At 45.4% G+C, this 12,075-nt stretch overlaps 1 pseudogene; it reads right to left on the bottom strand.

Moving 5' to 3' along the window:
• Nucleotides 1-11,485: 11,485 nt before the first annotated feature.
• LOC145522017 (5.8S ribosomal RNA) lies at nt 11,486-11,624 on the bottom strand (annotated as a pseudogene).
• Between the last annotated feature and the right edge of the window lie 451 nt (nt 11,625-12,075).

The following is a 12,075-nucleotide window of genomic DNA, read 5'->3' as shown; positions in this document are numbered from 1 at the left end:
CCACAGGTAGAACTAATACTCTGTTGAACTCCTGTATCCAACATACTTATTCAAATATATATTCCTTTTCCCTCCTCAAATGCATTTAACTTCTCACCAAAGAACTATAATCAAGATGAATCGGTCCCCAAACAGAACCACATTTTCCTGTAAAAACCCCACATTCTTTCTCTGGGTTTCCCTGGTAGCTCAGATGGTAAAGAGCCTGCCTGCAATGCAGGAGACTCGAGTTCCTTCTCTGGGTCAGGAAGATGGCCAGGAGAAGGATATGGCCACCCACTCCAGTGTTCTTGCCTGGAGAATCCCATGGACAGAGGAGCCTGGCAGACTATATAGTCCATGGAGTCACAAGGAGTCAGACAGGACTGAGCCAGCAACACTCACTTTCTTTCGCTATTACTTTTATCTTCCTATTCTCTTAATATGTAACTTAACTTGATTCTAATAAATAACAAGAGGTGACTAAACTCACTGAAAAACTTTGGCGTTGAAATTTTGTTGGGTAAAGTAAGCAAAAGGGGAAAAATAGAGCAACAATTAAGTGGTCAAAACAACGTTTTCCTGACTTCCCACCAACCTTTCCCCAGTTCTTCCTCCTTTAATCTCTCAGAGATGTGTCTGCTTTCCTGACTATGAAGTAGGTAGAGTCATCTTTAAGCTCTTAAGCAATAGCTGCCCATCAAAGAGAAAAAGCCCATGTCCTCACAGGGACTCAGGGTCCATTCATTTGGCTTTATTTTCCTCTGGCTTTTGTTTTAACGTCCTGCCTCCTGAGTCCTTCTTTGCGATCCTATGACATACCAGTCAGCCTCCTATTAAAGAGCCGTTGCTTGGGACTTCCCTGGTGGTCCAGTGGCCAAGAATCTGCCTTCCAAGGCAGGGGATGTGGTTTGATCGCTGGTCGGGGACCTAAGATTCCACGTGCTGTGGGGCACCTAGTCCCGCTCACCCAGAAAGGCAGGGCTTTATTCTTCCTGAGATGCTCTGTCTACATGGCTTCTCTTCCATCTTTCACTTCTCTACTTTGTTTTCTGTTCTCCCAGGAAAAAAGGAAGCAGGTTGACCATTGCTTATTTCTCTCCTCATTTACAACTGATAGCACCTAGATTATCTTGTAGTTCCGTATTATGTTCTGAGAAAGCCATGCAAAATAGAAACAAGTTGATATTTAGGTTTATCGATGATTACCTTTTCTACCATCATCATGAGATTAATTTTTAACTTCACAATAAGCCATAACATAAGCAAAATAAACAACTGGAAAATAACTTTTAGTAAAATTCTTAATAAAATACATACCTCCTTAACAAAATTAAGGAAAAGCACTGCCCTGGATTTATATGATAATTGCATTCCTGGAAAATTCACTATTGTTAAAAATTACCCCCACATACATTATTTCTATATATTCAGTGTCGTTGTTGTTTAGCTGCTAAGTTGTATCCAACTCCTTGTGACCCTTTGGACTGTAGCGCACCAGATTCCTCTGTCCATGGTATTGCCCAGCAAGAGTACTGGAATGGATTGTCATTTCCTTCTCCAGGGGATCTTCCTGACCCAGGGATCAATCCTACATCTCCTGCATTGGCAGGTGGATTCTGGATTCTTTACCACTGAGCCATCACCGAAGCCCAAATATTCAGTGGGAGTCTTTCAAAAGTCATGTGGGTATGAAATGTCCTTTTTTTTTCTTTTCTTGGTCAGGACTGTCCAGTGTTTCAGAGAATTTCTAGTATCCTTGACCTACTCACTAAATGCTAGCAGCGCCCCTAGATATTATGACAATAAAAGTGCCCCCACCAGATTTCCAAAATGCCCACCTCCAGGAGATGGTGTTACCTTTACTGACAGCCATTGCTCTAAAGGAATTTGGGTGGAGTGTTCCTTCCCTGACTTTGGGGCCAACAGTCCTTCTGAGCAAAAGCACAATAGTTAGCATCATGCGCTTTGTCCTAAAGGCACAGGTTGTAAGGGAGCTCAGTTCTTGCCCTTTGTAACTGACGCAGGGTGAGATGAATGTGCCCCCACGTGCAGACATATTAACGGAATCACTGATGCTTTTCCTGCTGACCATGTAGGCTCTATGAGTGTGATTTTCTCCATGTGGAATTTAGGGAGGAAAAAAAAGGGAGAAAAGGCAAAAGCAATCTTCTTTTGCTACATATGTCTTAGCCCCATTATGTGTGAAAGTACTAAATTTACAGGAAGGTCTAAGTAACTGCAAACAAGATGAGGAAAATTTCCTCCTAACAGGCAAGGCATAATCTCCCTAAAAGGGACCTTGAAGGAGACTTATTCAGCCGTACATTTAGGGTATTTTGCTGTCAGGGGAAACTAGAGGAAGATTTGAGGGCAAATGTTAACCTGAAATGCACACACAGCTGCATGCAAATATCTAGGGCACAATTTCGCTTTAGTTAAGTGAAAGACCTTCTTCATCCTTCTTGCAAAGTTGTAGCTCTTGGTAATAAATAAGTTTCTTTCTGAATGATCAGGTTCTCCTTCTTTAGTCTTCCCATTTTTTTAGCTTGCCCCCCTCCCCCAAACATTCTTGGCTATCGAATCCTTGTTTATCAGGAGGGCTGAAGATGAATAATTTTCTACAACTGTAACAAGCTATTCCTTCTGGATGCCCCAGACTCTTCATCTATAATATAGGGAAGGAAGTTTGAACAAGACTCTTTAATGGCCCTTCCAACCAAGAGCTTCGGTTTCAGGGACCTTAATTCTAGCTGAATGACCCTGTATTTAATAGCAAGGATATTCTTCCAATACATGGGTAAAGTGACTGATTTTTCCAGTAGGAAATGAGGTGACCCCCCCACATTCAAATCACTCTTCTGCCATTGTTTATCTCAGGTTAGTCTCATCTCTGCAGCGTTATCATCTGGGTTTGAATCTCAGGCGGATTCCTCAGTAGCTGGGTGACCTTGAGGCAGTTACTGAGCATCTCAGAGCCTCAATTTCTTCAAGTGTGAAACAGACAATATTGGTTTCTATAGAGATCTTATGAGGAGTAAATACCTGTGAACATATTAGCTGGTCACCATCATCCCCAGCATATGGTAGGACTCAGCACCATTTGACTTTTTTTAAAAAAAAACTATTTAAAAAAATTTTAAAGAATTTATTTATTTATTATTTTTGGCTGTGCTGGGCCTTCGCCGCTGCGCGGGCTTTCTCCAGCTGTGGGAGCGGAGGCTACTCTTGCGGCGGCGCTCAGGCTCCAGGCGCACGAACTGCAGTAGCTGGGGCGCACAGGCTTAGTTGCCCCGTGGCATGTGGGATCTTCTTGGACTAGGGATCAAACGTGTATTCCCTGTGTTGCCAGGTGGATTCTCAACCACTGGACCCCCAGGGGAGCCCTTGACTTGCTATGTGCATCCCTAGTTCCCAGCATGTGGGGGACATGCATTCAAAACTCAATGACCTGAATAAGGTCACTTCCATCCTGGCCGTTTCTCCAAACTCACTGTTTCCTATTGCCGGGGCTTGCTGTAAAACATTGTCTCCAGTCTTTCAGAGATCCGGATTTTTAATGAATTTCTGAAATCATACTGAATCTGGCATTGCCTGGCTCCGCCAGGTACGGTGGAGCATTTTCCCAGTCTGTCACTGGGGGCTCTGCGGTGGTTCCACCCACACATTCCGGAAGTTACCCCCGCACAGCTTCACAGCACAGTCATTCCACTTCGTCCATACCTTGAGAGAGGGGTGCTCAGGGTTCCCATTAAAAGGCAACAAATGAAGGCCCCAGTCTTCCCATCCACCACAAATATATGGACTTTTTAACCCTGGGACGATTTTACCTTTCTGTTATAGAAATGATAAGTGTTGTGGGCTTCAGTTTTCCCTAAATTGAAAGAGCTCTGTCATATCCTTCAAATGCTAAGGGCTGCTCTCTCCCTTCCCAGAACAAGTACATTCATACTTAGGGCAATTTCAAATGTGACTCTGCAGCAGGCCAACACTGGAGCTATAGACTGTTTTGTGCACCCTCAAAATCCATATGTTGAAGTCTAACCCCTTCTGGTTTCAGAAGGGTGGAGCACCCCATCAATGAGATTAGTGCCATTTACCAAAGAGATGCTGGAGAGCTCCCCTTCCCCCTCTACCATGTGAGGACATTACAAACAGATGGTAGCCTGTGAACCAGGAAGTGGGCACCCAGGAGACTCCACACCTGCCCATGCCTTGATCTTGGACTTCCCAGCCTCTGGAATGCACAGAAACAAACGTTTGTTGTTATAGTCATCCAGCCTACAGTGTTCTATTACAGCACCCAGAATGGACGAAGGCAGCTAGGGTAAAGGGAATGTGACACTGGCTTTAGGTGCAAAACCCAAGAGGCCACCAAAAAACCTAGTAATCCAGATAAACCATACTTTATTTTATAAAATATTTTTATTTATTTATTTGCACTGGGTCTTGGTTGCAGCACGTGAATTCCTACTTGTGGCATGTGGGATCTGGTTCCCCGACCAGGGGTTGAACCTGGGCCCCCTGCCTTGGGAGCATAGAATCTTAGCCACTGGACCACAAGGGAAGTCCCCAGATAAATGATATTTTAATGCAATAGTTTTAAAAGTCAAAAATAATTTAAAATCCCATGATGGGACTTCCTGATGGTACAGTGGCTAAGAATTCACCTGCCAATGCCAGGGACACGAGTTGGCTCCCTGGCCCAGGAGGATCCTACATGCTCTGGGACAACTAAGTGCATGAGCCAAACTGCAGAAGCCCACAGGCCCAGTGCTCAGCAGCGAGAAGCCACTGCAATGAGAAGCCCACGTGCTGGAACACAGAGCAGTCCCACTTGCTGCAGCTAGAGAAAGCTCAGGCAGCCGTGAAGACCCAGTGCAAAAAAAACAAAAAACAAAAGAAACCCATGATGAATGAAAAATCAAAATTTTAAAGAAAGATCGGGTCAAGAGTAGTGTTAGGGTGAGCCATTAGTTAAAGGAATTAATAATAGTAATTGTGCATTAAAAATATTTTGTTTATCATGGATGTTTTGGTGTTAATTTTGATTGAAAAATACTACATTATAATGTGATGTACCTGGATAACTGAATGCTTTGGCATTGTCTTCCACCCTTAGATTTTGTGTCTGAGCTTGTATTTCTCTTCTCTCATGTTAGTCTTTGCCCTGAAAAGAGGGTCATCCATTCCTCTTTACATTGTGTTCAGGAAACTTCCTTTGCTTATCTTTCGACCACTAAAAAAAAAAAAAAATACACTACAGGAATCATTCTTGAGCCTTGGTCAAAGATAAGTGGCAGAAGTATTTGGTGCGTGGACCACAGTCATTGGCTGACCTCCGCTCTAGGCCAAAGCCAAACTACCCAGCTCTTAGTTATGAGACAATCCGAGAATGTCTTTCAGCAAAATGATTCAAAGTATCTTCTCGAAGGTAATTTAAAAATGTGAGTTTCTTAGATGAGAGTCAGGATTTTTATAAAGAGATGTAGAGAGAGTAGATTAAGAGAACCACAGATTTGTTGTTCTAAATAGCCAAGTTACATTAGGTGCCCCCTCTCAACCTTCTAACATTGTGTAATTATCTGTATGGAGCATTTAAATTGCCTGTAGTTATGTCTGTTTTCTCGTCTGGACTGACAGTCTGTGATGGCAGAGGTTCTTGTACTCTTGACTCCCTGGACAAATTTGGTGCAAAGCAAGGTTATAATGAATGTTTGATGAATGCATAAACACATATTTACATCCCAAGAAATATAGCAGAAATTTCCGTATTTCAGGCTCACCAACAAATACTATGTTTGTCAACGTAAGCATAGTTTTGCAGCAATTTATGGAGACATTAATCCACCAAGAAAAATAACATTGTTTCATTCTTCAGAGGTGAGATAGTCTAACATCAATAGTAATAAAATAATCTTTTGTCTGATGTAAGTTATTAACTACTCGCCATAAAATCAAAAATAAAAAGAAAGGCTTAAATGGTTATATCTTGCTTTTAAATGGATAAAATAAAGTATTTCCAAATTTTCTGAATAAACCAAGAATCTCAAAGTCTAAATTTACTAATAAGCTGATTTTTTACAGGAATCAGTCACTTTGTTAACATAAGGAAAGATCCTGGGTCAGGTAATTCAACTTTAAGATCGATGCTGTTCAATTATTTAGTAATAAATCCTCCTAGAGCAGCATTATACAAGCACCGTGCCTTTAAAAACATAGGATTGGAGGGAGATGAGATGGCAGCTTTTTGATCAGATGAGACTATGCGGGGAGGTGATAAATTTCTGTAGATGCCGGTAACGCTGAATGCCACTAGAAATGATTCTAGTATTTTATCTATACATTAAAAGCTAAATTGCAAAGTATTTGGCATCTTTTCAGCGCAAAAGCCATCTTAGGGAATCCTCATTCCATCTTAGGTAAAATTCTAAGGTCAGTACAGAGGACAGAAATCATCTGCAGGGTGAACTAACTGTGAAAATCTCTTTAGGAGGGCATCCTATTGGAAACTGACATACATTAGGTCAATGATTCAATCTGGCCACTTCTGCTCTTGGGTACAAAGAGATCTCTGTTTTTCTGTGTAAGCATCCCAAGAAGCAGTTGCCTTGTATTTTTAGGCAAGGCTGTAGAAAAGGGAATTCTGCGTCATTAAGCCCCAGCGAGTCTGATGGTTATACGGCGAAAGGCAATGGAGAAGGGAGACGGAGAAAGAAACAACAGATCTGTGTTTCTTACATGATTCTTACTCTGGAATGATTTACTCACTGGTTGGAGGGGGCAGTTGCTTGCACTGTTGCAGGCATTTCTGACGCTCTGTGAATTGACCTCTACTTGGCCACCTTGCTGCATTAATTAACTCACATGTTCCTTCTGGAAAGCATCCTGACTCCTTATGCCTCCACGCTGAAGACTCCAGGCTGGTAGACTAATCTCTAGTTTTCCTGCACACTTCTATTGAAGCTTGGTGCTTGCCAAGTGTTCACTTTGTTGTCCTAAATCTGTTCATGGTAATTGTACTTGCTATTATAATTATACCATTTAATTAAGCATTATATAAACTGATAAGTTGTAAGTGTGAAAAGAGAATTATCTCTATGAAAACTAAGTTGAACACCTTGGAAAAAAATGATAAAGGCAATCAGCTAAAAGATGCTATCATATTAGGTGTGAGGGAGACAAATGTTAAGACTGAAAATATCATACAAATCTAGAAGTCTGAAATCAAAGTACAGTAAAAGTCTTTTGAGGTCCTGCAGCATTTTCAAGAAACTGCCATTTATCTAGTTAAGTTCCATAAGCAGCATAGGATTGGTCAGCTTGCAGTTGTCAGTATCTGCACCACAAGAAGAAAGAAGAAATGCTCAGAGACCATCCCCTGAACTCCTAGAGTAGCCACGCTGGAGGGCGCGGCGGTGCCCTTGGTGCTGGAGGTCATGCGAATGGCACCCTCAGAGTTGAGCAGTGTGCAGCCTGAGGAGCTGTAGATGGCGCTCCTGCTGATGCTTGCCAAAATCAAAACCGCCTCATTAACCAATCATACCCACGGTCCTGGAGAGTATGTAGCAAAGCAGATAAACTCCCAGACGTGATTGGTGGGAGTGAAAGTTATCTAGTTCTTGAGAAGGGCAGTTCTACCAGAAATTAAACACTATATGCACTTCGAGCAAGGCTTTCTTCTTCTAGGAGGTTATTTTTTAATTAATCGATTTTACTTTTGGCTGCACTGGGTCTCTTGCTCCCCGTGGGCTCTCTCTCGCTGGGGCGAGTGGGGGCTCCTTCCTCGCTGGGGCGTGTGCACCTCGCCGCGAGAGCGTCGCGTGTCGGGCACCACAGGCTCTCGAGTATGCAGGTGTCTGTAGCTGCCACCCTGGGCTCAGCAGTTGTGGCTCATGGGCTGAGCTGCCTCGTGGCATGTGGCATCCGCAGACCAGGGATTGAAACCAGAGTCCTTTGCATTGCGAGGTGAATTACTGACCAGTGGACACCAGGGAAACCCTAGTAGGTCAGTTTTAAGAAATTCTTGGGGCTTCCCTGGTGGTCCAGTGGTTAAGACTGCACACTTTCCCTGCAGGGGGCACAGGTTTGATTCCTGGTTGAGGAACTAAGATCCCACAAGCTGAGTATCAGGGCCCAAAAAGAGAAAAACAGCAATTCTCATTCATGTGCATGGAGATACATGTTCAAACGTGTCCATTTTAGCAGTGGAGAAAAATCTAAATGCCCTTCTTCCTCCAATCCTTTGATATTTGAGCACAACCAAAATAGTGTGGCTTATGGAAATTCAGACTGGAAGAGACACACAATGACCCTGACCTCAGGGAGCATGCCTTTCTGTGAGGTCTCAGATAAACAGCCAACAGATGCACAAATAAATATGTATCATGATATCAAAAGGTCAATAAGGCCATGGAGACATTATTTATGATTCATTCTGGAATTCTATTAAGCCATAACAAAAGAATGACATAACCAATTTTTACAGATAAAAAAATTATCAAAATATTTTCAATTCTTTCTCGGAAAATAAGTCACACCGCGGTGCAATGTGAATCATAAGATCACAGCTATGAACAGTCTGTGTCCGTGGGCGTACATATGACTCGACTGTACAGAAGACATCTGAGAGTGTATGCATTGGAATAGAATGGAGCTATGTCTGGGGTGGGGGTCTTAGTGCTGGGAGAGGGCAAGGGCGTATATGTGAGGTGGGTGGGGTGGGGAGTGAGAACAAGGGGAGGGTTGATACTCTGTTTTGCCTTATTGCATCTTCCCATTCTACTTTTGTGTTTGAAAAGAAGAAATCTATGAGCACTAATCAGTGCTTCTCTAAAGCTGATAACTGAGTAGGGCAGTGAAGAAAGGAACTCCTCTGTCCTGATGCAGGACTGAAAAATCTAACCTTTCTAGAAGGCAAGGTCAACAGCTTTAAAAGCTCAACTTTTTGAAGCAACAATTTGACGTCTAGGAATTTAGCCTAGAGAAGTAACTCATGGTGTGGAAAAAAATTTAAATAGAAGAATGTCCATTTCAGGTTTTTTGGCTTAGAAAATTTTAAAAATGATGTCCACATAGAGAAATGGCTAAATAAATTATGACAGCTCCTAAGGGATAAGATATTACACAATTCAAAATCTTCTTTTGGGGATTGTGAACATATAAATGCTCACAATATTGCAAATTTGGGGAAAATAGTAGAAAACAAAAACAGACCACTTGGCATAATCCAATATTGTAATAAAAACAGAATATGCCTTTGAGGAGGACATGACAGGCCACTCTAGTATCCTTGCCTTTAGAATCCCATGGACAGAGGAGCCTGGCGGGCTACAGTCCATGGAGTTTGCCAAGAGTCAGACACGACTGAGCACACACCACACCCAAATACAGAAACTATAATGCCTGCGAGGTTGGGTTCCGCCGGGAGCCAGCTCACGAGATCCCACCCATGACAGAGTCATGAGGAGAAGACCTGATGAGCAGAGCAACTCAGGCCTCAGGGATTCTCGGAAGGCTGCCTCAGTGCTCACCTTAAAGATGATATCTATCTTTCTAATAAACCTCTTCTTATTTTCTGCGGCTTAGGTAGAAGGCCTTTCCTGATCTCTTCTCAAATAGATCAATCTGAAAACTTTACGGCCCCTGAACGGTAGTTCCCTATAAGATTATCTAGGATATAGAGTATTTTAATTGACACTTCTCTTACTAGTATATTAGTTTGCTTGATAAAAATACCTGTGCCTTTGGAGCTAATGTGCATGACTGCTCCTTAACAATAAACAGCATTAAGAGCCTCCGCACAGAGAGCCCCAATGGACACAGAGCCCTTTGTAGGAAAGGGCTTATTAGAAAACATAAGAAACACTGCTTTATGAAACTGTTTCTTAGTCTATATTTACTTGCTATATTTTTGCTCCTAACATAGTTAGCCTACATAATAAAAATATAATAGTTTAAGAATTATAAAAATAAAAGCTTAGCCTTAATACAAATAATAAGACAGTTGTAAATTCAGCTGGTGATTTTTGCTAAGAAGTGACCTTTGCGCTACATTGTTTCGGCTTGCTGTTCTATGACTTTATGGGACCACATTCTTTTCTGTTAGGCTCAAGGCCTAGGATAGATTACGGAAAACAGGTTTTACTTTGAAACTTTCTGTTAATGAATTCTTTCCTGCTGTGCCTGATACAAAAGTGTTCTGGCTGACCAACCCTTATCAATAAAGAGTCACAAGATGTTAGCAGGCCCCCAGGCCAGAAGATGATGTAAACAAAATGAAACTTTTTGTAGCTAAGATATGCAAACGGTGTCCACAAGGGTCAAAACTGCTGAGCCATTAAGCTGATTTGGTATGACTCTACACGTTACATTTGTTTCTATGTACCACTAAAAATATCAAAGCTGTCTTGAAAACAATCAAGTCAGGAGACACTTGGAGACTCTAAGATTCGCTGTGTCTTCTCATTTCGCATCGCCAACGCCGTCCTTCCTGAAGGAACCCCTGGGCCAACTGGAGCAGGACTCCGGCAGGGTTCCTGCCTTATTAAAACTGTGCTCTCCCCCTAAAACTAACATAATGTTGTAAGTCAACTTGACTTTAATTTAAAAAAAGCAAAAATCTGTGTTCTCAGAAGTTACTCAGCTCTACTCTTTTCCCCTCTGGAATGAGACCCTTACTTAATGGAAGAAAAAGGAAGATGCAGAGGTTAGAACTTAAATGTCAATTACACGTTCCTAGACGCCTGCGCGTCAGGCCATTGAGGTTTGACCCATCTCATTTTCAAAGGGCTGAGCTCTGTCGCTCACTCTAAGTTAATAAAAATTACATAAGAAATATTTTCAGTATGTACAGAGCAGTCTATATGTTTTATGACAATTTCCAACTCTCTGGTTGTAAGTCCAGCGCAGCGGCGGGCAGACGCCGCGGCGTCCCGCGGGCCGCCGCCGGGGCACGCGTCCCCGGGGTGCGGACGCGCACGCGGACTCGGCCTCGGGCGCGAGCCGCCCGTCCCGACGGGGCGAGAGCCGCCACGGGGGAGGCGCGGGCCGCGGACGCGCGGCGGGGAAGGCACCGCAGAGGGAAGGGGGGCCGTCCGGGCGCCGGGAAACGCCGCCGCCAAGGGCAGGACGGCGCACGACGGCGGACCGAAAACGCGACTCCACCACCCCCGCGGGCCCCCGCCGCGCGGCGCGAGACCGTCCCCAACCCCCCCCCCGACACCCCAGGGGCAGCGACCCCCAAAGGCCGCTTGCGGCGCGAGGAAGCTCTCCAAGGGGAGGACCCATCACGGAGGCCCGGCAGGCCGGGGGCCTCGGCGCGAGCTCACTTCCCCTTCTCTCCTCTCGCGGGCGGCGTCCCCCTGGCCGCGGAGGCGGGGGACGCCGTGTCTGCACTTAGGGGGACGGAGGGCACGGCGGCCCTGCGAGGACACCCCCCAGCCGTGCGACCCCCGGGGAGGCGTGCACACGACACGGGCACCGGGAGAGGCGATTGATCGGCAAGCGACGCTCAGACAGGCGTCCCGGGGCCGCAAGTGCGTTCGAAGTGTGGATGATCAATGTGTCCTGCAATTCACATTAATTCTCGCAGCTAGCTGCGTTCTTCATCGACGCACAAGCGAAGTGATCCACCGCTAAGAGTCGTTCGAGGTGTTCGAGGGTTTCGTTTCGGCGGGAGGCCCGCCCCTGGCACAGCACAGCCCTCCCGCTTTCCCTTCCCCGGAGGTGGGGGCGGGGGGGTTGCCTCTGGCCGGCCAAGTCAGACAGAAAACAGCAGACCGGAGGGGTCGGGAAAGGTTTCACACGACGGGGCGTCCGGCGCCAACCCGGTAGGGCGGGCTCGGACACCCCACAGGCGCCCGGGGGTTCCCCACCCTCCCCCAGGGACGCGGGGGGTCGGGCGCACGCAGAGCACCGCACACGGCCACAGCCCGCCCACACGACGACCGCCGGGCAGGCCCCCTCCCGACGGCCGCGGCGGTGACCCTGGCGCGCCACCCCGGCCCCTCGGGGGACGGCGGAGTCTGGGGGAGACGGGAGGCACCTCCCGACTCCCCGCGGGCCCGACCGCCGCGACCCCGAGGCGGACGGGCG

The sequence above is a fragment of the Giraffa tippelskirchi genome, chromosome 1 (genome assembly GCF_054371585.1).
Source record: "Giraffa tippelskirchi isolate mGirTip1 chromosome 1, T2T-mGirTip1v1.2.pri, whole genome shotgun sequence".
NCBI lineage: Eukaryota > Metazoa > Chordata > Mammalia > Artiodactyla > Giraffidae > Giraffa > Giraffa tippelskirchi.
This window is presented reverse-complemented; position numbering and strand designations above follow the sequence as displayed.